A 25,337-nucleotide genomic window follows, 5' to 3' on the forward strand; every position below is an offset into this window, starting at 1 on the left:
TTGGGTATCCAGATTCTACAATACCCAGTTAGCCCCTGGAAAGCTCGCAATTGTTTTTGAGTCATGGGGGAGGACAACTGGAGGATTCCTCGTACCCGATCAGAGGACAGCCTCCTGGGCCCGTGTGTAATCTGAACTCCCAGGTAAGCCCCTTTGTCTTGACCATCTGTGCCTTAGCACAGGAGACTTTATATCCCCTTTCTGCCAAGAAGTTTAGAACCTGAATTGTATGTTGTTGGGCACTTTTCTCCTCTGGAGAGCAGATTAGTAGGTCATCTACATATTGTAATATTTTCCCATTAGGTCCCAGGTCCAGATCTAGGAGATCCCGGCTAAGGGCCTGTCCAAACAGGTGGGGGCTATCTCTGAACCCCTGAGGTAATATTGTCCAAGTCATCTGTTGGTGTTTTTCTCCTGGGGCCTCCCACTCAAAGGCAAAAAGGTATTGGGATTCTTTAGCCAGTGGTATGCAAAAAAATGCATCTTTGAGATCCAAAACTGTAAACCACTTGGCACTGGGTGGGATTTCTCCCAAGATTACATAGGGATTGGGTACTGTGGGATAGAGGGGGACTACAGCTTCATTTATGATCTGGAGATCTTGAACCATTCGCCAGGTTCCATCTTTTTTCTTTACTGAGAGGATTGGGGTGTTACATGGCGAACTGGTGGGAACCAATAGCCCACAAGCAAGGAATTTGTTTATTAAAGGCTGTAGTCCCTCCCCAGCCTCTCTTTTGAGAGGATATTGTTTCCGGTTAGGAAACCGAGTGGGATCTTGGAGGACAATGATGACGGGTTCAGCTTGGTGGGCTCATCCAGGAATCCCCTGGTCCCACACCTGGGGGTTAATTTTGTCTTCCCATAGTTTTTGGTCCCTCTCTATTGAAGGTGTAATGGGTTCTTCAGTAGTAACCAGGAGCTGCAGAGCCCTAGGGGCTGAAAAACTTCCCATCACAAGGGTGGTCCCCAGTTTAGTGAGTATCAGATCAAATCAGTCGCTCAGTCATGTCCGACTCTTTGCGACACCATGAATCGCAGCACACCAGGCCTCCCTGTCCATCACCAACTCCTGGAGTTCACTCAGACTCACGTCCATCGAGTCAGGGAAGCCATCCAGCCATCTCATCCTCTGTCGTCCCCTTCTCCTCTTGCCCCCAATCCCTCCCAGCATCAGAGTCTTTTCCAATGAGTCAACTCTTCGCATGAGGTGCCCAAAGTACTGGAGTTTCAGCTTTAGCATCATTCCTTCCAAAGAAATCCCAGGGCTGATCTCCTTCAGAATGGACTGGTTGGATCTCCTTTCAGTCCAAGGAACTCTCAAGAGTCTTCTCCAACACCACAGTTCAAAGCCATCAATTCTTCGGCGCTCAGCCTTCTTCACAGTCCAACTCTCACATCCATACATGACCACAGGAAAAACCATAGCCTTGACTAGCCGAAACTTTGTTGGCAAAGTAATGTCTCTGCTTTTGAATATGCTATCCAGGTTGGTCATAACTTTCCTTCCAAGGAGTAGGTGTCTTTTAATTTCATGGCTGCAGTCACCATCTGCAGTGATTTTGGAGCCCAGAAAAATAAAGTCTGACGCTGTTTCCCCTGTTTCCCCATCTATTTCCCATGAAGTGATGGGACCGGATGCCATGATCTTCGTTTTCTGAATGTTGAGCTTTAAGCCAACTTTTTCACTCTCCACTTTCACTTTCATCAACAGGCTTTTGAGTTCCTCTTCACTTTCTGCCATAAGGGTGGTGTCATCTGCATATCTGAGATTATTGATATTTCTCCCGGCAGTCTTGATTCCAGCTTGTGTTTCTTCCAGTCCAGCATTTCTCATGATGTACTCTGCATATAAGTTAAATAAACAGGGTGACAATATACAGCCTTGACGTACTCCTTTTCCTATTTGGAACCAATCTGTTGTTCCATGTCCAGTTCTAACTGTTGCTTCCTGACCTGCATACAAATTTCTCAAGAGGCAGATCAGGTGGTCTGGTATTCCCATCTCTTTCAGAATTTTCCACAGTTTATTGTGATCTACACAGTCAAAGGCTTTGGCATAGTCAATAAAGCAGAAATAGATGTTTTTCTGGAACTCTCTTGCTTTTTATATGATCCAGCGGATGTTGGCAATTTGATCTCTGGTTCCTCTGCCTTTTCTAAAACCAACTTGAACATCAGGAATTTCACAGTTCACATATTGCTGAAGCCTGGCTTGGAGAATTTTGAGCATTACTTTACTAGCATGTGAGATGAGTGCAGTTGTGCGGTAGTTTGAGCATTCTTTGGCATTGCCTTTCTTAGTGAGTAGGACACTCAGGGACCACCAGAAACTGGTGGGAAAATATGTGTCCATCCCAGCAACAAAGAAGTGCTCGGGTGAATCTGTTAGTAGTTGCTTTTCCTGTGGCACCCAAAATGGTACAGGTTTGGGAGGAGAAGGCTCCGGAGTAGGAGATCAAGACAGAGTAGGTAGCCCCTGTGTCAACCAAGAAATTCTTGGACCTACCTGCCACATGGAGTTGCACCCTTGGCTCCAGCCCCGTGATGGTTATCTGTGACAGGCGGGCTGGCTGGAGTGGGCCGCTTCAGTCCTCTTGAACCATCGTGAGGGTAGGCTTGGCGCTTGACCTTGAGGCTCTTGGGTCTCGAGAACAGAGTGCTGCCCGATGTCCCAGTTGATGGCATTTGTGGCAAGCCGTTCTAGGAGACTTGTCATGGTTTGGACACTCTGGCCCAATGCCCCGCCTGTCTACAGATTAAGCATTTGCTTAGTGCCTTGTCCTTCAAGGACTCGGGGTTTGCCATAGGGCTTCCCTGGAAGGGGGCCAGCATCTGGGCATGCCTTGTCTCTTTCTTTCTCTCCCTCTCCTAGGCCTTGGCCTCCTTCTCCTGTTCTCTGTTCTAAAAGGTATTGGTGGCTGTCTGGACCATCTCATCTAAAGAGGCAGCCGAGTCCTGCTGTTGTAGCTGTTGTAACTTAATTCTGATATCTGATGCACATTGGGACAGGAATTTGTCCTTTAAAATCACCTACCCCTCGTAAGAGTCTAAGTCCAGATTGGTAAACTTTTTGAGTGCTATTTTAGCCTTTCCAGAAAGGCAATGGGGTTCTCATTGGGCTCCCGAGTTATTGCTGAGACCCAGGCATAGCTAATTACTTTTTATTGTGCTGCTTTCAGTCCTGCCTTCACACGGATTAGAAAATGATCCCTTTCCCAGATGTGCTCAGGGTCATTATAATTCCAGTTAGGATCGGAGGAGGGGACTGCAGTTTCCCCTACTGGGTATCTATCACCAGACATGTGAAGCCCTGTTGCATACCTCCAGGCTTCCTTTAAGACCCTAGTATGTTCAGGGTCAGATAATATTTGACTAAATCTTACCATGATGTCTTTCCACGTCAAGTCAAAGGCCAAGGTAATATGTTGGAATATATCTATATATTTGCCTGGGTCATCTGTATAGCTTCCCAGGTCTTGTTTGATCTGTCTTAGTTCTAAGAAGGAGAAGGGTTTATGGACCCGGGTTGGTCCGAATTCTCCTCCAGTTTCAACTAAGGGACATACTCGAGCTGGCCTTTGTGGAGGGGGTGCTCCCAGATATGGGGGCACGTTTGGATACAAGGAAGGAGCACCAAGGAACTCGGGAGCTGTGGGAGGTGAGCCTTCACGGGGTGGTTGGGGGGGGGGTTCCTTTTCTTGGTTGCCTGTGCCTAACACCATTTGCCTAGTGGTCTCACTTTGAGGGCGTACAACAATCCCATACTTAAGACAGAGTTCCTTCATATCTCTTAGTCGGAATAAAATTTGGACATAGGGGATCTCTGTCCATTTCCCTTGTCTTTTGCAGAATAATTCTAATTGCAAGATGGTATTGTAATTTAAAGTCCCATCCTCAGGCCAGTGTTCCTTGTCCCCCAGTGGATACTGTGGCCATGCAGTGGCACAAAAGAATTTCAAGTGACTTCTTAGAGCTAGAGGGTCAAACAGCTTCCAGTTATCAAGGATGCATCTCAAGGGCCTCTGCCGGGAAGTGGATTGGTTATTTCCCATCTGAAAGACAGTAATGACAGGAGAAAAGTAAAAGACCTCCTTTGATTTTCATGGGTGGACTTCCTTAGGGGTGAGTCTGAAGCTTATCCTACCCAGAACTGTTGCAGCCTGAGAGCCAGGCGTCCCCGGGTCAGGGTGCAGATCCCCAGGCAGGCTGAGGCGTGACAGCCTCCTAGAGATCGAATCCCCGGGCAGGTCGAGGCGTGACGACCTCCCGAGAATTGGGTCTCTGGACAGGTCGAGGCATGATGACCTCCTGGGATCCCCGGACTGGAGTTGAGCATCCCCAAGGTCTCCAGCATGACCAGTGCTGGGTAGAATTAAGGGGTTTGTAACTCATTGCTAGTTTGCCCACCGTGGACGGGAATAGATGTGATGTAAGCTCATCCTACCTAGTACTGTTGCAACCTGAGAGCCAGGTGTCCCTGGGTCAGGGTGCAGATCCCCAGGCAGGCTGAGGCATGACAGCCTTTTAGAGATCGAATCCCTGGGCAGGTGGAGGCATGACAGCCTCCCGAGAATTGGGCCCCTGGGCAAGTCGAGGCGTGACGACCTTCTGGGACCCCTGGGACTGGTGGATCGCCGAGCAGGTTGAGGCGTGACAACTTTTTGAGGACCAGATCCCTAGGCAGATCAAGGTGTGATGACTTCCTGGGACCCCTGGACTGGAGTTGGGCATCCCCAAGATCTCCAGTGTGACCAGTACCGGGTAGGATTAGGGGCTTGGACATTATAGAGTATTTCCCTTCCAAGGCCAGCTATTTTCTGATTGTCTCTCCAGAAGATTGTAGAGGCAACCTTGTGGGTCTGGATGGGGCTCAGGAAAAGAGCATGAAACAGGACGGAAGGGGGCAGAGCACAACCTTTGAAAGAATGACATAGCACAAGGGTATAATGTAAACCAATTAAAATCAATTGGGTCCAAGATGACAAGTCAAATTCAAGTAAACCTTAATCCCCAATCTATAAGCCAACGGACACACCCAGGGGGGCAGGACATCTCCAAGGCACTGTCAAAAGATGGAGGAGTGGATGGTTCCCCAAAGGCTGGGATGATCCTCTCACTCATTAGCATATGAATTCACCCCGCTAGCAAAATGCGGCCTAGCCAGGCTGCATTCCTTGGCCTGTACCCTGTAGAGTGGGCGCCTCTCTCTGAAACTTAACAAGTCTACCTCTTACTTATCACTTTGACTCTCAATGAATTTTTGCAATGAGACCTCAGAGCCTGAGCTTAATTAGGTACCCAAAGCCATTCTGGGTTTTGGTTGGGCTCAAGTCCCGGGAGAGGGCTGAAGGACAGGAGGAAAAAGCAGTAGGAAAAACTTGCCAAGGAATCCCCTTCATAGCCTGCCGGAAATTTTGCTAAATATCTGACCAATGCTCACAGTTTTATTGGTCTGATCCTTGGCACAGAGAAGAGAAAGGACAGAAGAACCCCCACCGGCTTGTGTAACAGCTACTGGGGCTCAGCAGATAGCGCCTTTGGGACATGATGAGGAGTAGCCTCTCCAGAGTCCCTCAGTTGTGCCCCCTGCCACCCGCCTGTTCGCGGGAGGTTTGAGGAAACACGAAATGAGAGATTGTAAAGGAATTAAGATTTCGTTAGGTATGTCCCTCAAGCCATAGGAGCAAGGACCTCCTACCTTAACCGGAGGTCTTCTGGAATCTGAGACTGGGCCGCGTGAGCTTTCTGCTGAATTCGTTTTTCACTGTCCTGGTTTCCAGCACAATGGGCCTTCCCCTGCGCTGGGTTTTCTTCCCGTTCGGCTTCTACTGCGGGAGCCTCACTGAGTGGGCTCCTGCTGTGCTTGGCCCCTTCCGCGCAGAGTTTGTTTCAGCCAGGTTAAACCCGAGTCACGGCACCATAGATGTCATGTATGTTCCTTGGTTCTTTGTCTCGTCACAACAAAGATTGGAATGACGGACATGAAAGCCCCCTCGGAATGTCACAGCTCTCCGGTCTTGGATAGACCGTGTTATAGCTCTCAGGTCGCGAAACCACCGTGTTATAGCTCTTAGACAAACCAGTGCTACAGCTCAGTGTTACAGCTGTATTTTATTTAGAAGAGAGCAGGAAAATCCATCTTCGAGGCGTGAGGGCACGTCGATCCAAAGACGGGAAGAGAAGAACGCCCCAGCTCGCAGGAGAGAGAGCGAGCTAACTTTGGCTCCTCTTTCTATATGTTTATGTCTCCCTAGGCCTGTCCCATGTAAATTGGGCCAGCCGGGAGTGCTGTTTGTTTTACCTGAGGTCCTCACTCCGGTCCTTGGACCTTCTTTTGTTCTATTTTCACAAGCTTTTCCCTTCTTTGTCTTGTAGCCACCGCCATTTTGGACTCCTTTCCCCTATTCTACCTACCTAATAGGTCTTTAGTCCATTTTGAGTTTATTTTTGTATATGGGGTGAGGAAATGCTCTTGTTTGCTGTACAGACAGCAAAGTCGCTCAGTCATGTATGACTCTTTGCGACCCCATGGACTATACAGTCCATGGAATTCTCCAGGCAAGAATACTGGAGTGCATAGCCTTTCCCTTCTCCAGGGGATCTTCCCAACCCAGGGATCGAACCCAGGTCTCCCGCATTGCAGGCGGATTCTCTACCAACTGAGCTGTCAGGGAAGCCCATTGCCAAAGCCCTTGACAAGTTTTGCTCTGCATTACTCCTGGAGGCCTCAATCCTCAGGAAAGGGAGAAAGAGCCAATCATTTCCTCAAAACATTCTCGAAAAACTAATCCGGGAAACTTCACAAGTTTGGGTAACCCTGTTACCTATTGCCCTCCTTAGCAGTAGAATAACTCCCAAGTATCCCTCAGATTGAGTCCACATACATTCTTTCTAACATCAGACCTCCTTATGGACAGGGACGCCCTAGGGCTATAGTATTATGTAACCAAACTCTCAGTGTTCTAACAGGCCATTAGGGAATTTGGCCCAGAAGCCAACCCTCCTAGCCCTCATTCAGCCATTCTATATCAACTTGGGGATAGAGTCCTTAATGGAACTTGGAAGGACAGTTCTCCCAAGTCCCAGCTGGTTCCTGTTTGAAAGGGACTTCTTCCAGTCTTCCTTTCCTCACCTACAGCCATCACGGTTTCAGGAATCTCCAGCCGGATTCACCACTTTGGTGGGGGGAGCCTTGGAAACTGCCCTCTGAAGACTCAGGCACTCCAGCATCCTACGCCTCTGAACCACTTGAAGACCTTAAATTCCTCTTCAAAAGGACCAAAGATAAGTAACAATCGAACTCTTTAAATAAATACATGATCAACTGCCCGTGTTGTGCTGCTGATATCGTGATTGTCCTTTCTTTCTTCCAGTCTTGTGCCCTCCTGTGGATGATCCTGTCTCACACCTGTGGTACCTAGCCTTGGTTGTCTGGTCTTTCTGAGGCCTACACCAGGCATCATTCTTGACTAAATGCCCCTCAAACTCACCGTTGGGCTCCAGAATCACTGAGGACCGTGACTGAAGCCATGAAATTAAAAGACACTTGCTTATTGGAAGAAAAGCTCTGACAAACCTAGACAGTGTATTAAAAAGCAGAGACATCACTTTGCCAACAAAAGGTTGTATAGTCAAAGCTATGGTTACTCCATTAGTCACGTACAGATGTGAGAGATGAAACATAAAGAAGGCTGAGTGCCGAACGCCTGATGCTTCTGAACTGTGGTGCTGGAGAAGACTGTTGAGAGTCCCATGTTCAGACCAGTCAGTTCTAAAGGAAATCAACCCTGAATATTCACTGGAAGGATGCTGAAGCTGAAGCTCCAGTACTTTGGCCATCTGACATGAAGAGCCGACTCACTGGAAAAGACCCTGATACTGGGGAAGATTGAGGGTAGGAGGAGAAAGGGGTGACAGAGGATGAGATGAGATGGTTGGATGGCATCATTGACTCAATGGATGTGAGATGAGTTTGAGCAAACTCTGGGAGATAGTGAAGGACAGGGAAGCCTGGTGTGCTGCAGTCCATGGGGTCCCAAAGAGTTGGACACGACTGAGCGACTGAACAACAACAAACTCACTCTCACTCTCACCTTACCCTTCCTCTGTTCCATCACACAAGCTAAACCCTCCCAACAGTCCTTAGACCCAGAGGAGTATTTGTAGACCTTAGCTACTGCCCACAACCCATCCTTCTACTGGCTATGCATCTCTGGAACTAGCCTTCAGACAGTATTACTCTGGCCAGTAGAAACTCAGTCTAATGTCTCATCTTACCCAGATGCATAATTTGATCCTAGGACCACAAGCTTTAAGTTAGATCATGTGGAGTCTATCTTTCTTCAGGTCCTACGAGAATGCCTAAATTTTATTCCTGTCATTCTGTCAACCCCACAACCCGGAAGCATCCTAACGAACCTAACCAAGGCTCCCATATACCCCCTCTATTTTCAGGGTGGTCACCCGTTGGGGTATTCTATGGTAACATCTCCACACCGTGCAACCATACTTTCATCCTGACTTTTCCCCCAGTGAGTAAACAACATTGGAACAGCACCAACCAAACTATCCAAGCAGCAGTTAAACACAAAAAAACTAGCCCTCCGAAATATCTCAGCTTTTTGGTTTTCAAACTACAGATGCCAGACAAACCCCTCTTTAATCATAGATACCGACAGTACTTTCATTTCTACAGGATGGGTCTCACTAAACATCTCTGGTCACCCCTCACTTTTTGCACAATTACTGGTCTGGGGACAAAAAAAACCCCACTTTTTAAGTCTATGCTGTTTCCAGCATCCACAGGGGCAAATTGGGACCCTCTGATCCATGTGGAGGTCGGCTGGGAGTCCCAGTAGCCAGTAACACCAAGCCCCCAATTACACTCCACTCCGACTCATATGGAGCCAGCTTACCCCCATCTCAAGGCCTCTTTTTCATGTGTGTGAGCTCAGCATACATGCGCCTGCCCCCACAGTGGAAAGGAAAATGTTCCCTGGGTTACATGCATGAAAATCTTTACCTGAAAATGTCTAATCATCTGAAGGCCTGTTAGCCCCTTATTGTTTTTTTGTTTTTCCCCAGAGCACACTGCCTAATTTCTGATTTCCACTTTGAGCTCCTTTCAGGAGGTGCTGAAGGTTAGCTGCTGCAGTGGCTATGATTTAAGTTTTGTAGAGGCAGCCAGCACGTGCCAGAGTCCAGTTGGCAGGGCCCCTTCATGGCCAAAAATTTGACCATGGTTGGGAGCATCTTATGACCATTAGTCCTATGGTGCTAGGAATGCTCGTTTGCTGGTTTGGCAGAGATTCAGCTGATAGGCAAGTCAGTGTGCTGTTACTGGATTAGGCCATGAAAGTAGCAAAAGTTCTGGACCATACCTGTCTTACTAGTAATCTCTTATGGTCCAGGAAAATATTCCCTCTGTTGCTTCTTCCCATGTCTACACTCACATTATTACAATCAGCGATCTCATGTGTGTAGTTTAATCCCTGTGTTGTGCCCACTCTTTTGTAACCCTATAGACTGTAGCCCAGCAGAGGCTCCTCTGTCTATGGCATTTCCCAGGTGGGAATACTGGAATGCATTGATATTTCCTTCTCGGGGAATTTCCCAACTGAGAATTGAACCCTCGTCTCTTGCACTGGCAGGCAGATTCTTTACCACTGAGCCACCAGGGAGGCTATTGATTTCGTATGGAACTGTATATTTATATATATACATCATCGTTTTATCAGAGGCTCAGCCACACACACTTGGTAGTGCAAGCAACAGTTTTGTAAACCAGGCAATGAAAAGAAAGGAGCCAGCAGTAGTAGTGTCAGAAGCAAGAATTTAAGAATTTTATTAGGTATAGTCCAGGATACCCTAGGTCATCTAACTTAGTCTGTTAAGTAACTATTCAGTTCAGTTCAGTCGCTCAGTTGTGTCCGGCTCTTGCGACCCCATGAATCGCAGCACGCCAGACCTCCCTGTCCATCACCAGCTCCCAGAGTTCACTCAAACCCATGTCCATCGAGTCGGTGATGCCATCCAGCCATCTCATCCTCTGTTGTCCCCTTTTTCTCCTGCCCCAAATCCCTCCCAATATCAGAGTCTTTTCCAATGAGTCAACTCTTCGCATGATGTGGCCAAAGTAGTGGAGTTTCGGCTTTAGCATCAGTCCTTCCAAAGAACACCCAGGGCTAATCTCCTTTAGAATTGACTGCTTGGAACTCTTTACAGTCTAAAAGACTCTCAAGAGTCTTCTCCATACCACAGTTCAAAAGCATCAATTCTTCGGCTTAAGTAACTATAGCCTGGTGTTAATCTCCTGGTTGTAAATGGTGAAGCATCTGCTTTTACCCGAAGGTTGATGATGAAGTTAGGCATTAGGGGGAAAAAAAAAACCCCACGACTTAGAGTATCCCTTTAATAATTTAGTTAAATATTGTTAACAGTATAACATAACAGCAAAGGACTGCCTGGGAAGTGAGTCTTAGTAGCACAGACCTTAATTAATAAAACTAGAATTTAATATTTAGTGAAACATAATTTTTTCTAAAATTATGCTCTTTTATTAAACATAGCCGACTAGTTTGTTCTAAAAATAAATTTGGTCCACTGACCATATAGGCTTTTTTTGTATTGACTCTGGCATAATCTTTCAGGAGTCTCAGACTAAATTCCCAAAGGCCTCTCAATGCCAAGAAGGTCATGCCAAAGGCCTGCCATCAGATTTTTCTCTTGTATCGGTCCCCCAAATATTTTGAGATATCTGTATTTTTTAGGAGACAGTCTTTTTATTTATTTGATGAGGTTTTTCAGAACCCAAGTGTCTCTAGTTTCTGGAGGGACAAGGCAGAGAGTAAAGGAAAATGTTTTAATTTTACCCACAGGTGTAAAATGCCAAATTGTTTTAAACCATAAGTAACTTGAGGAGAAGAGCTTTTTTATATCTGGGAAAAAAAAAAAACCCCACAAAGATTAGAAGCCGGTAAAATATCAGACAAAAAGTCATGAAAGTTGCAACCATATTTAGCAGTTCATTTAATCCTCTGTAATTAATCTTTGTTCTGTCTATGGGGTCCCACAGAGTAGGACATGAGTGAAGCGACTTAGCAGCAGCAGCTGTTGCCCTTGCCTGATAATTGAGGATGATAGTTTAAAGAAGTTTGTAAAGTTTTTGTTAAGGCTTGTGTGATGGTCCAGAGAAGTAGAGGCCTTGCTCACTGGCGATTATAGAAAGCATATCCCAAGTGGAAGACACATTGTTAACCGTTTTTTCTGCACCGTGAGGGCATTAACCCTGTGCAGGCAAAAAAAACAAAAAAACAAAAAAAAACAACAATGAGGTTCGTCAGGGAGCGGGGAAAAGCCAAGCAGCTGTCGTAGATTTCCCATGGCCCTGACTGTTTGATTTACCCATTTTAAATTTCCTGACTTAGGAGTAGACTGTTGCCATGTTTTAAAGACATCAATACGGCAAAAGTCTTAATTTTTGTAGAAGAGGAATGAACTTTATCCACATGTGCCATAGTCTTCATAAACCATTGTGAAGTAATGCTTCTTTACTTTACCAAAGTAACAAAAGATTTTAAAAACAAATATAAATCACTTAAAGGTAAGGAAATTCACACAGTCTGTTATCAAAAGCCACATTCCAAGAAAACTTTGTCCTCTTAGGAGAGAGAAAACCAAATTCCAGTCTGATACCAGGTTATATTCACTGTGGTACAATAGTTATTCACTTAGTCAAAGTAACAAAAGATTTCAAAGGCAGTCAACATCTTAAGAAATCTTTACTATGCACCCTACTTTTCTTAAGCAACCATGAACTGTTCTTTATATTAGCACTCTGTAGGTTGGTAAACAGAAATCACCCAGAGCTCTTTTCTTTTCATTTTCTTTCCTTAAAAGTTTCTTCACGTAAAGTGACTTTCCCTGTTGACAAATTTGCAATAGATGTAAGAAGAATGTTATACTTATTGTTGATGATTCTTAAGACCTGTCCATATTAATTAGATTAGCAAACATTAATACCAGGTATTAATTTAACATTGAATATTTCCCAGTTCATGTGAACCTAAAATTCATTCAGCTTAATTTCTCTGTATTTAGAATTGTTTGATTTGTAAGCACTTTTCTTTAGGCCCGTTAAATTAGAACTCATTTACAAAATAACCTCAGCAATAGGATTCAAAGACAAAGATGCACACTGAGACATAGATTACTCCACATGGAAAGAGATCTCATAGTTTTCCACTTGAGATTTAAAATGTCTCTTTGCCCTTGTATTTTCTTCCTTGGCTTGGAGTTCTACTAATTTGTCCAAGACTGAAATCTCAGGCAGTGTGGGCCGTGTATGTCAAGGATGTGATAACAGTTAACTTCAGGTTTTTTCCTAGGCATGTTTCTGAAGGTCAGAAGTCTGAAAGAAGTATTTTAACAAGCTAGCTTTCTCCAATTGCACATGCAAAAAGAACCGGTTTTGTAATTTCAAAAAGGTTTCATTTTGACCAGTTTTCTCCAGAGTCTGAAGAATATTATGACCAGTCGTTCTGCATCATGACCTCATAGCTAACATTTAAATCCGAAAGTGCTCAGATTGGTTCTGATGACAGGTGCAGACTGACTGATAAGATGTTGTCCCCGGAGAGGTTGACCCTCTGGGGAGGTGGGGTCTTCGTTTGATCAGAAGAATCGGAAGGAGTAAGAAAACTTGCAGGAGTGGGGAAAGCTTGGTTTCCCTTCCTTCCTCACCACACGCCCTGAGAGGTAGGAGAAGTTAGAAGGAGATTTTTTTAGAACGTTCAGAGAGTTTTTTCAGGCTTCTGATTACAGACAGAGTAGGGGATGGGGAGATAAGGCAGCCACAGAAAGACACATACAACATGAGTCTTTCAGATTTGGATTCTGACTTCCCGCCATGAAGGAGTTTAGTGTGCCATTAAGAGGCCATTTTTCTTTGGCCCCTCAATTTGTGTTGGGGCTAGGAAAAGAAAATGAGCCTTTTCTTTTTGAGGTTTTCAGCATCAAAATTTTTTTCCAGTTCCCTAGAATGTAGCTGAGAGGTGAGTCTGAGGGACTCTTCCTCCCTCTCCAAAACCCATTCTTAGCCTATATGCCATAGAATGGGGGTGCTGAGAGTCACCAGCCATAGAAAGGAATCCCTTTTGTCCCAGGGAGCCCTCCCTGAAACTGAGACACCATGTGACTAATGGCACAAATGGCCAATCACCCCAACAATCGGGTCAAACAGTGAGAGGTAGCGCCTGAGCATGCAGCTAGGGCACAAAGTGTGAGGCTAGACACCATGGGACTCGGGCAGGAAAAGATAGGAGAGAAAGAGACTACTGGAACCAACCTGGTGACTCACCCTTTGGCAATACCCTGAAACACGGAGGCACTTTTTAGAATGACTCAGAGGCAACTCCCAGACTCCTGTGAATCAATCCAGACCAAGGGAGGAAAAGTGAAAGTAACAGGGAAGACAGGCTGAGGGATCTGCTTTGTGGCTCTGCCGGGAAAGCAGCAGTCAGGGGTGAATGGGCTCAGTGCTTTGCTTGAACCCATGTGTGCTTGACATTGCACAGAAACTGTGGTGGTGGGGGCAGATGTCCTAGTAGCCTTGTCCATTTTGTGACCCCCTCTCCTGTCATGGGAGTATTCACGTGGCAGGTGCACTAAGGGCTTTTAAGTGCCTGACCTGTGCTTGCAATTTTAATTGGCCTGGTCCTCAGCTTAAGGGAGAATGGGGGAAGGAGGAAAGGAGGGCCCTCACCCTTTTGGGTGGCAGTTACTGGGGCATAGTGGACTTTGGGGCCTTTGGAACATGCCAGAGAGTACCCCTGGCCAGAGTTCCTCAATTGCTTCCACAGACACTGGCCTGTTCACAAGCGGTTTGAAGAAAAAGAAATGAGAGAAGAAAGGAGAGTAGGGGAAAACCCCCCTGAGAATCCCCATATGGGCCACTCAATGTTGTGATCTGTGCCTGGGTTGGAAAAGAATTTCCAAATACAGAGTATTTTAGAAAGGAATGAGTTCATTACGAAAAAGAGCAGAGAAAATGAGGGTGCTGCAAGCACACGGGGTGACCTCCTGACAGACCAGGGAAAGGTAACGCTTTTCGTGGGTTCGTAGCCAATTGTTATAGTCTCAAGACACGGAAAATTCCTGCCAGAAGGGTGGCATTAGATAATTGCTTAGGATGGGTACTTTTGTCTATTCTGGGGTTAGGGAGCTGGCCGGTTTACATCAGGGGAGCTCTCGCAAAGCTTGCTATGTGGCTCGGTCACGTCCCGATGCCCATGGCGCAGGGCTCCACGTCTGTGGAACCTACCGCGTTCCACATAGAGCAGTAATCAACACAGCATGAAAAAGTTATCCTTCAATAAAAAGAAAAAAAGGAGAAAAATTTGGACAAATGAAAATGTCACAGGGTGGCTATCTTGTTGATTCTCTACTGCTACATCCATCCTCTTCCCTTAGGTAGTTACCCTCATCTGAGCTTTATATTTATAGAAACGGATTTGCCCCGAGGACTGAGACATTTAAATACCATGAATATAACATATATCACTTATGAGACCCGCTTCTAAGAATCTCTTATGAAGCAATTGCTTCCTGTCTCGTTTTGTATAAATTTTGTATCTGTACATACAAAAGGCACTCAGTTACACCTGTAGTTTATAAACAGGTTGTGCTTAGGCAATTCCTATGATTTTAGTATGAGATGCTATGACATTAATACCTGGGGACCACCAGTAGTGATAGAGCAGTGATCAATGGCTCCTTGTGTATTGGTTTTAAATTAAAGATAGCATATGCCAAAGTCATTATACTTTGAATACTTCTGTTTTAGCACAACCCAAGAGAACAATGAGAATGATAGGCACAGCATGTATTAAGTGCATAACATGTTCCAGGCCCCTCTTAGGTCCCTTCTTTGGACCATCACAAAACTCCAGAAAGGTACATTTCATCTTTCAGTGTAAAATGTCATATATAACCTTGATCCTCTTAAAGCCTATGACTTTGAGCAAGATCATACTTAGCAGAGTGTTGAACTGCTGTTGATATTCACATGCCTGTAACACGGAAATTTTTATCTTCCTACAGCATCAGTTAAGGTATCTTTTATGCTATCTTCAAGTTAGGTTTATTTAACGCTAGCAAAAACATGAACTGGTAACAAAAACCTAGTACATAATCAACTAAGCAAAATGCTAATAAACTACTAAACACGTGCATACCAGTTCTAACAAGATGTGCTACAGGCACATCCATGAAACATTAGTAACCACAACATAAATAAGTAGAGGTCCTCTTGTTGGTTGGACTCTAACAGTTCCCATTATCATTGAGAGGAGTAGTAACACTAAGACCAGATATAAAATATTAAATGCATTTAACCACACAGACGCCTTTTAAATTGCCAAGTCATTTTAGTTGAAGATAACAATTTGGGAATTAGCAGTGTGATTATTGATCATTTCTCCCAGTAAGTGCCAATGTGATTTTCTCCATTTTGTGAACTCCAGTTTTATTTACTTGGATTCAAGGGATTAATTCTCAACACTTTAATCTTCCTCTTCAAGGATATCTTTTACATAGTAAATGGCACCTATAAATGCTGCAAAGAAAAGAAGGCAAAGGCGAAGAAGCATCACAGCTAATGCTCTGTTTAGACTCAGCCTTAGACTGGCTCGAATGCCTAGTTCTCTGTCAGGTGGAGGGCCACTATCTACGCTGCCACCTGGTCCTCTCTCAGTACAGTTTGGTGGTTTCCAACCTTGCTGACAGTGACAATGTTTCTGGCTGTTGCACACCCCTCTGTAATTGCATTTCCTGACATCGCAGTCAAAACCCAGGTCTTGAAAAAAAGTACAGTTTTGGTCCTTACAGTATGCTCCTGGGCCACATGTTGCACCATCCACTACAAGCCCCATTTCTGGCACATCTGTCCCGAAGTGGGCATCATACCCAAAGCAGGTTTGCGGTGTAACATCAGGTACTATTATTTGATGAAATGTAGTGTGCTCCCCACCACCTGGAATTTCCTTCACGTCGCTACAGTGCAGCATTCCACACAGAACATCATCCTGTTCACATGCAACAGGTCTTCCTCCTCCTCGAGTCAACTTCACACCACAGTTTCCAAATCGGTCACCCCTGATATTCAATACCTCGTAGCATGATGACGCAGCCTCTCTTATGTCATAGCCAAAGAGGGCTTGACACTGTAAATCACGGTCACTACAGTTTCCCCTCATACAAACAGCTGATGGTGAGCACGGGGTTCCATCCTGGATATAAGTGTCATCTGGACAATCATGTGTCTTCCCATTACAGTATTCTGGTAGATCACAAATACCAAGAGTATCTCTGCAAATATATCCAGGATAAGCATATTTACAGTTTCTGCAACAACCTCCATAATCACAATCACTGCCAAGGCTGAGGGCACAATTGGAATTGCAGCACCGATCCTGAGTACAGTCTTTTAAGGTGCCACAGTCACATTCTTCATTGGGGTCTATCTTCTTGTCACCACATCGTCTTGCTATATAAGGAAAATTATCGTATGGTACATATGGAACACTCAAACAAACATCCCACATATGTAACCGTCGGTGAATTCTCTCAAAAGTGCAATTGCTTATCATATCTAGAAGACCAGGATTAGAATTCATGAGACAGTGTTGTCTCCGAAAACACTGACAACCTGGAACGTCATGACGACAACCCAATACATGACCCATCGAATGTGCTCCAATAGTTGCAGTTAAAAATAAGTGGTATCTTGAAGCAAATACATATGATACTCCCCAATTGGGATTGCATACTCCGTCAAAGCTGCTAGCATAGGAGGCCCCAGCAATTTTATGTCCTGTTACAAGCAACGAAGTATCATGAGGAATTTGTTCAAACCATCCAAATAATTTATATAAACCAAAATCAGATACTGCCGTTTCAACATTTCCATATTCATACAAATTCATCCTATCGTGGCCATCCCATATGCATAAAACACGTATCAAAACCTGAAGTTGACCCTGGTAATAAATGCTATGTATTATGTTATTCAAAATCACCATATTCTCTGTTATACGTGTCATATTAATGTCCTGAATATATAATGAGTGAGAAACCGTGTAGTGAACTTTTAAGGCTTTCCTGTGTGGCCACCACAGATACACAGGGCCTGCTCTAGGCATTTGAGAAATTATTGCCTCCTCATACTCCTGATTTGTATCTTTCTCTTCAGCCTCACATTTCTCATCCTCTGCTGCTGTTTTCTGTGTCACAAGCTGAGAAATCAGATGCTCAAATTTGGAAGAAGCCTCCAATGGTTTGATTTCGTAAGTGAAGTCATCCAGCTGCAGCATGCCACGCAGACCCCCATAGCAGGTGTCCAGGGTGCCCATGGACCCAGGAACCCCTTCGATGTAGCTAAAGTAGTAGCAGTCTCGGGGGATATAAGGGTAGTTCTCCTGCATGGCACCTTGGTCGTTATCGGTGATAACAGGAAAATGTCTGGGCAGCAAGTTCTTCTTGACTCTCAAGTGAACCACGTGTCTTTGGCCGCTGAAGCGAATCTTGTAGGAGAGCTGGCCTTGTCTCTCAATTCCACTCACTCTGTGGGACACCTTCCTGGGAATCACAATTTCAGAAGAAGTGAAGCGCCATCCTGGTGGGTCATGGGAACAGCAGGTTGGAAACAGGAATAGCCAGAGCAGAGGCAGCCAGAGATCACCTCTCAGGTGGGCCTGGGTGCAGGCACACCCCATGAGTGAGGAAGTGTGTGACCAAAGAAAATGCACTGCGGTGGGAGGCAGGCAAGACTATCCCTGGAGCAGCAACTTTTAGACAGCAGGCTAGTCCTGAGGAGAGCAGAGACAGACTGGAGGCTGGGCAGCCCCAGAGGTGGGGGAGGGAGGGGAAGCTCTTACATAACAATGTGTCCTCATGAAGGGGAGGGGCTGTGCCAAGTGGTGCTAGGGGTCCTAACACAGGGGGGTTAGGGAAGACAAAACATGGCAGAAATGAGGAAAACAGAGTGCATATCTGGGCTGAGTGGTTCCATGGTCCTTTGGAAAAGTCACAGGGGGAGAATCAGGGGGTTTGGTGCAAATTTGAGACAGTGATTGACTTTTTGCCCTCAAACCAAAATGAGACAAGGCTTCAATTTGTAATGAAAATACGAAATGGAGAAGAGAGTGGAAGCTTCTTTCAGTCAGACTTTTGAGGAGAGAATCAAATTCTTTCATACTTTACAAACGTGGGATGTGTTGGGGGTGATGAGTGGAACAAAACAATAGTGTCCTGAGTAGAAATGTTAGGGTGGATAATAGTTCCTTATAAAGTTAAAATTATGCCGGCCCTGTGTCTTGGTGATTCTAGCCATAGGAAGTTACCACAATGATTCTATATACATATTCATAACAGCATTATGCTTGAATTTATTCCACAGACTGGAAACAAGCAAACAGTACTGGACAGATGAATGGCAGACACACGGGGCTATTCATTCAGTGGGAAAATCGTCAGTAAATCTGAACAAGTTTCTGGTATGTGTACGATTGTGGATGTGTCTCATAGATAATATGATAACAGAAAGAAAGCAGACCAAAGAAGCTGTACATAGGACTTCCTTTGTACGACGTTCTGGAATCACATCAGATCAGTCGCTCAGTCGTGTCCAACTCTTTGCGAACCCATGAATCACAGCACTCCAGGCCTCCCTGTCCATCACCCACTTCCGGAGTTCACTCAGACTCAAGTCCATCAAGTCAATGATGCCATCCAGCCATCTCATCCTCTGTCGTCCCCTTCTACTCCTGCCCCCAATCCCTCCCAGCATCAGAGTCTTTTCCCATGAGTCAACTCTTCGCATGAGGTGGCCAAAGTGCTGGAGTTTCAGCTTCAGCATCATTCCTTCCAAAGAAATCCCAGGGCTGATCTCCTTCAGAATGGACTGGTTGGATCTCCTTGCAGTCCAAGGGACTCTCCAGAGTCTTCTCCAACACCACAGTTCAAAAGCATCAATTCTTCAGCGCTCAGCCTTCTTCACAGTCCAACTCTCACATCCATACATGACCACAGGAAAAACCATAGCCTTGACTAGCCGAAACTTTGTTAGCAAAGTAATGTCTCTGCTTTTGAACGTGGTATCTAGGTTGGTCATATCATTCCTTCCAAGGAGTAAGCGTCTTTTAATTTCATGGCTGCAGTCATCATCTGCAGTGATTTTGGAGCCCAGAAAAATAAAGTCTGACACTGTTTCCACTGTTTCCCCATCTATTTCCCATGAAGTGGTGGGACTGGATGCCATGATCTTCGTTTTCTGAATGTTGAGCTTTAAGCCAACTTTTTCACTCTCCACTTTCACTTTCATCAACAGGCTTTTGAGTTCCTCTTCACTTTCTGCCATAAGGGTGGTGTCATCTGCATATCTGAGGTTATTGATATTTCTCCCGGCAATCTTGGTTCCGGTTTGTGTTTCTTCCAGTCCAGCGTTTCTCATGATGTACTCTGCATATAAGTTAAATAAACATGGTGACAATATACAACCTTGATGAACTCTTTTTCCTATTTGGAGCCAGTCTGTTGTTCCATGTCCAGTTCTAACTATTGCTTCCTGACCTGCATACAGATTTCTCAAATGGCAGGTCAGGTGGTCTGATATTCCCATCTCTTTCAAAATTTTCCACAGTTTACTGTGATCCACACAGTCAAAGGCTTTGGCATAGTCAATAAAGCAGAAATAGATGTTTTTCTGGAACTCTCTTGCTTTTTCGATGATCCAGTGGATGTTGACAATTTGATCTGTGGTTCCTCTGCCTTTTCTAAAACCAACTTGAACATCAGGAAGTTCACGGTTCACATATTGCTGAAGCCTGGCTTGGAGAATTTTGAGCATTACTTTACTAGCGTGTGAGATGAGTGCAATTGTGCAGTAGTTTGAGCATTCTTTGGCATTACCTTTCTTTGGGATTGGAATGAAAACTGACCTTTTCCAGTCCTGTGGCCACTGCTGAGTTTTCCAAATTTGCTGGCATATTGAGTGCAGCACTTTCACAGCATCATCTTTCAGGATTTGGAATAGCTCCACTGGAATTCCATCACCTCCACTAGCTTTGTTCGTAGTGATGCTTTCTAAGGCCCACTTGACTTCACATTCCAGGATGTCTGGCTCCAGGTCAGTGATCACACCATCGTGATTATCTGGGTCGTGAAGATCTTTTTTATATAGTACTTCTGTGTATTCTTGCCATCTCTTCTTAATATCTTCTGCTTCTGTTAGGTCCATACCGTTTCTGTCTTTTATTGTGCCCATCTTTGCATGGAATGTTCCCTTGGTCTCTCTAATTTTCTTGAAGAGATCCCTAGTCTTTCCCATTCTGTTGTTTTCCTCTATTTCTTTGCATTGATCACTGAAGAAGGCTTTCTTATCTCTTCTTGCTATTCTTTGGAACTCTGCATTCAGATGTTTATATCTTTCCTTTCTCCTTAGCTTTTTGCTTCTCTTCTTTTCACAGCTATTTGTAAGGCCTCCCCAGACAGCCATTTTGTTTTTTTGCATTTCTTTTCTATGGGAATGGTCTTGATCCCTGTCTCCTGTACAATGTCATGAACCTCATCCCATAGTTCATCAGGCACTCTATCTATCAGATCTAGGCCCTTAAATCTATTTCTCACTTCCACTGTATAATCATAAGGGATTTGATTTAGGTCATACCTGAATGGTCTAGTGGTTTTCCCTACTTTCTTCAATTTAAGTCTGAATTTGGTAATAAGGAGTTCATGGTCTGAGCCACAGTCAGCTCCTGGTCTTGTTTTTGCTGACTGTATAGAGCTTCTCTATCATTGGCTGCAAAGAATATAATCAATCTGATTTCGGTGTCGACCATCTGGTGATGTCCATGTATAGAGTCTTCTCTTGTGTTGTTGGAAGAGGGTGTTTGTTATGACCCGTGCATTTTCTTGGCAAAACTCTATTAGTCTTTGCCCTGCTTCATTCCGTATTCCAAGGCCAAATTTGCCTGTTACTCCAGGTGTTTCTTGACTTCCTACTTTTACATTCCAGTCCCCTATAATGAAAAGGACATCTTTTTTGGGTGTTATTTCTAAAAGGTCTTGTAGGTCTTCATAGAACCGTTCAACTTCAGCTTCTTCAGCATTACTGGTTGGGGCATAGACTTGGATTACTGTGATATTGAATGGTTTGCCTTGGAAACGAATAGAGATTATTCTGTCGTTTCTGAGATTGCATCCAAGTTCTGCATTTCGGACTCTTTTGTTGACCATGATGGCCACTCCATTTCTTCTGAGGGATTCCTGCCTGCAGTAGTATATATAATGGTCATCTGAGTTAAATTCACCCATTCCAGTCCATTTCAGTTCGCTGATTCCTAGAATGTCAACATTCACTCTTGCTATCTCTTGTTTGACCACTTCCAATTTGCCTTGATTCATGGACCTGACATTCCGGGTTCCTATGCAATATTGCTCTTTACAGCATTGGACCTTGCTTCTATCACCAGTCACATCCACAGCTGGGTATTGTTTTTGTTTTGGCTCCATCCCTTCATTCTTTCTGGAGTTATTTCTCCACTGATCTCCAGTAGCATATTGGGCACCTACTGACCTGGGGAGTTTCTCTTTCAGTATCCTATCATATTGCCTTTTCATACTGTTCATGTGGTTCTCAAGGCAAGAATACTGAAGTGGTTTGCCATTCCCTTCTCCAATAGGACTTCCTTTGTACGAGGTTCTGGAATAGTCCAAAATAATGTACGGGGAATCAAATTTTAATCAGTGCTTTCCTGATATAAGGGAATGGAGGGATGGAGGGAACTTTCTGGAGTGATGGGAAACTTCTGAATCTTGACTGGGGTGTGTTCAAGATGAAGGTTTCCCTCCAGGGTCCACATGTTGAAATCCGACCCCCCGCCCCAGGTGATGGTATTAGCAGCTGGGGTCTTCGGGAGGTGATTGGTGCTTTTACAAGAGGCCTCAGAGAGATCCTTCAAGCCTTCTGCCCTGTGTGTTTACAGTGAGAAGGTGCATCTGTGAACCAGGAAAGGGTTCTCCAGACACTAAATTTGCTGGCGTCTTGATCTTGGTCTCACTAGCCTCCAGAACTATGAGAAATATTTTTGTTTATTACCCACCCAGACTAAGGTATTTTATTATAGTATTCTCAACACACTAAGACAGGATGGTACTTACCATCCTGTCAAACCTCAACAAGCTGCATGATTAAATCTGAGTATTTTATTGTATATGCTGAGCATACCTCGAAAAGTTGATTCACTTAAAAAGTTCTGACTTGAGCTTTTTTTTAGTTCCTTACAGAATAATGAATCATAATCTCTTTCATACATCTTTCTGCTTTCAAAAATCATTTCTGCATTGAATTGCCTGTAAATGAACTCAACTCAAACTAAGGAAGTTACCATGAGCAATTTATGTCGCCTGATTTCTCTTTTTGTGGGTCATATCTTGACGTTGGAACCAGTAATAAGGACATTAACATTTAGAAGAGAAGACTGTCCTATTGCATAAATGTGATGTATGCAACACTGAAGGATTTTTTAAAAATTAGTGCCCTCAGGAATATTCAAAAAATACAAGTATGCTTGAACTCAGCTTGAAGTCAATTCACCATGAAAAGAATAGGTGATTTCCTATTTTTTAACTGAAGTGTAATTGAGTTATTGTATTGTTTTCAGGTATACAGCATAGTGATTCAATATTTTTATGGATTATATTCACTGAAAGTTGCTATCCTTTAAATATCTGATGCCAGATGCCACTCTCTTTTGCCTCCAAAGTTTCCACAGAAAAGTCAGCTGATGGCCTTTTGATTTAGTGTTTTCCTTTTCTTCTTCTATATACCCAGGTGTGGAGTTGCTGGATCATGTGGTGAATTTACTTTTAATTTTCTGGTAATCCTCCCTACTGTTTTCCTTAGTGTACCGATTTACATTCCTAACAACAGTGCACAATGCTTCCCTTTCCTCTGTATCCTCACTAACACTTGTTATCTTTTTGATGATAGCTCTTCTGAGAGGTTCATGAAGTCATATCTCATTGTAGTTTTGATTTAAATTTCCTTAATGATTAGCGATGTTCAACACCTTTTCATATGCATATTGGCCATGTGTGTGTCTTTCTTGGAGAAATGTCTATCCAGGTCTGCCCATTTTCTAATTGGGTCGTTTGGTTTTCTATTTGATATTGAGTTATTATATACTTTGCATAATAATCCCTTATCCATCATTGCACCTCCAAATAATTTTTCCCATTCAGTAGATTGAGTTGTAGTTTTGTGAATAGTTTACTGTGCTCTGCAAAAGCTTTTAAGTTTAATTAGGCCCCCTTTATTTATTTGTGCTTTTTTTTTTTTTTTGCCTTAGGAGACAGATCCAAAAGAATAATGCTGTGATATTTTTCAAGGAGTGTTATGCTCATTTTCTCTTCTAAGAGTTTTATGGTTTCCTGTTTACATCTTTAGTCCATTTTGAGTTTATTTTTGTATACGGGGTGAGGAAATGCTCTTGTTTGGTGTACACACAGAAAAGTTGCTCAGTCACGTCTGACTTTTTGCTACCCCGTGGACTATACAGTCCATGGAATTCTCCAGGCAAGAATACTGGAGTGCATAGCCTTTCCCTTCTCCAGGGGATCTTCCCAACCCAGGGATCGAACCCAGGTCTCCCGCATTGCAGGCGGATTCTCTACCAACTGAGCTGTCAGGGAAGCCCATTGCCAAAGCCCTTGACAAAAGTTTTGCTCTGCATTACTCCTGGAGGCCTCAATCCTCAGGAAAGGGAGAAAGAGCCAATCATTTCCTCAAAACATTCTCGAAAAACTAATCCGGGAAACTTCACAAGTTTGGGTAACCCTGTTACCTATTGCCCTCCTTAGCAGTAGAATAACTCCAAAGTATCCCTCGGATTGAGTCCATATACATTCTTTCTAACATCAGACCTCCTTATGGACAGGGAAGCCCTAGGGCTATAGTATTATGTAACCAAACTCTCAGTGTTCTAACAGGCCATTAGGGAATTTGGCCCAGAAGCCAACCCTCCTAGCCCTCATTCAGCCATTCTATATCAACTTGGGGATAGAGTCCTTAATGGAACTTGGAAGGACAGTTCTCCCAAGTCCCAGCTGGTTCCTATTTGAAAGGGACTTCTTCCAGTCTTCCTTTCCTCACCTACAGCCATCAAGGTTTCAGGAATCTCCAGCCGGATTCACCACTTTGGTGGGGGGAGCCTTGGAAACTGCCCTCTGAAGACTCAGGCACTCCAGCATCCTACGCCTCTGAACCACTTGAAGACCTTAAATTCCTCTTCAAAAGGACCAAAGATAAGTAACAATCGAACTCTTTAAATAAATACATGATCAACTGCCCATGTTGTGCTGCTGATATCGTGATTGTCCTTTCTTTCTTCCAGTCTTGTGCCCTCCTGTGAATGATCTTGTCTCACACCTGTGGTACCTAACCTTGGTTGTCTGGTCTTTCTGAGGCCTACACCAGGCATCATTCTTGACTAAATGCCCCTCAAACTCACCGTTGGGCTCCAGAATCACTGAGGACCGTGACTGAAGCCATGAAATTAAAAGACACTTGCTTATTGGAAGAAAAGCTCTGACAAACCTAGACAGTGTATTAAAAAGCAGAGACATCACTTTGCCAACAAAAGGTTGTATAGTCAAAGCTATGGTTACTCCATTAGTCACGTACAGTCACGTATGTGAGAGATGAAACATAAAGAAGGCTGAGTGCCGAACGCCTGATGCTTCTGAACTGTGGTGCTGGAGAAGACTGTTGAGAGTCCCATGTTCAGACCAGTCAGTTCTAAAGGAAATCAACCCTGAATATTCACTGGAAGGATGCTGAAGCTGAAGCTCCAGTACTTTGGCCATCTGACATGAAGAGCCGACTCACTGGAAAAGACCCTGATACTGGGGAAGATTGAGGGTAGGAGGAGAAAGGGGTGACAGAGGATGAGATGAGATGGTTGGATGGCATCATTGACTCAATGGATGTGAGATGAGTTTGAGCAAACTCTGGGAGATAGTGAAGGACAGGGAAGCCTGGTGTGCTGCAATCCATGGGGTCCCAAAGGGTTGGACACGACTGAGTGACTGAACAACAACAAACTCACTCTCACTCTCACCTTACCCTTCCTCTGTTCCATCACACAAGCTAAACCCTCCCAACATTCCTTAGACCCAGAGGAGTATTTATAGACCTTAGCTACTGCCCACAACCCATCCTTCTACTGGCTATGCATCTCTGGAACTAGCCTTCAGACAGTATTACTCTGGCCAGTAGA

General features: G+C 44.4%; 1 long non-coding RNA gene across 4 annotated transcripts in view; it reads left to right on the top strand.

Moving 5' to 3' along the window:
- The window catches only part of LOC129621740 (uncharacterized), a 58,817-nt gene extending 34,415 nt beyond the window's left edge, over nucleotides 1-24,402 (top strand). For 3 of the 4 annotated variants that reach the window (XR_008699648.1, XR_008699651.1, XR_008699650.1), the window contains 4 exons: nucleotides 7,142-7,897; nucleotides 17,252-17,345; nucleotides 18,458-18,554; nucleotides 24,218-24,402. This is a non-coding gene — a long non-coding RNA (uncharacterized LOC129621740). The remainder of the gene's footprint in view (nucleotides 1-7,141; nucleotides 7,898-17,251; nucleotides 17,346-18,457; nucleotides 18,555-24,217) is intronic. The other variant, XR_008699649.1, reaches the window with a different exon arrangement.
- Nucleotides 24,403-25,337: the final 935 nt, after the last annotated feature.

Source organism: Bubalus kerabau, chromosome 10, assembly GCF_029407905.1.
Source record: "Bubalus kerabau isolate K-KA32 ecotype Philippines breed swamp buffalo chromosome 10, PCC_UOA_SB_1v2, whole genome shotgun sequence".
Classification (NCBI taxonomy): domain Eukaryota; kingdom Metazoa; phylum Chordata; class Mammalia; order Artiodactyla; family Bovidae; genus Bubalus; species Bubalus kerabau.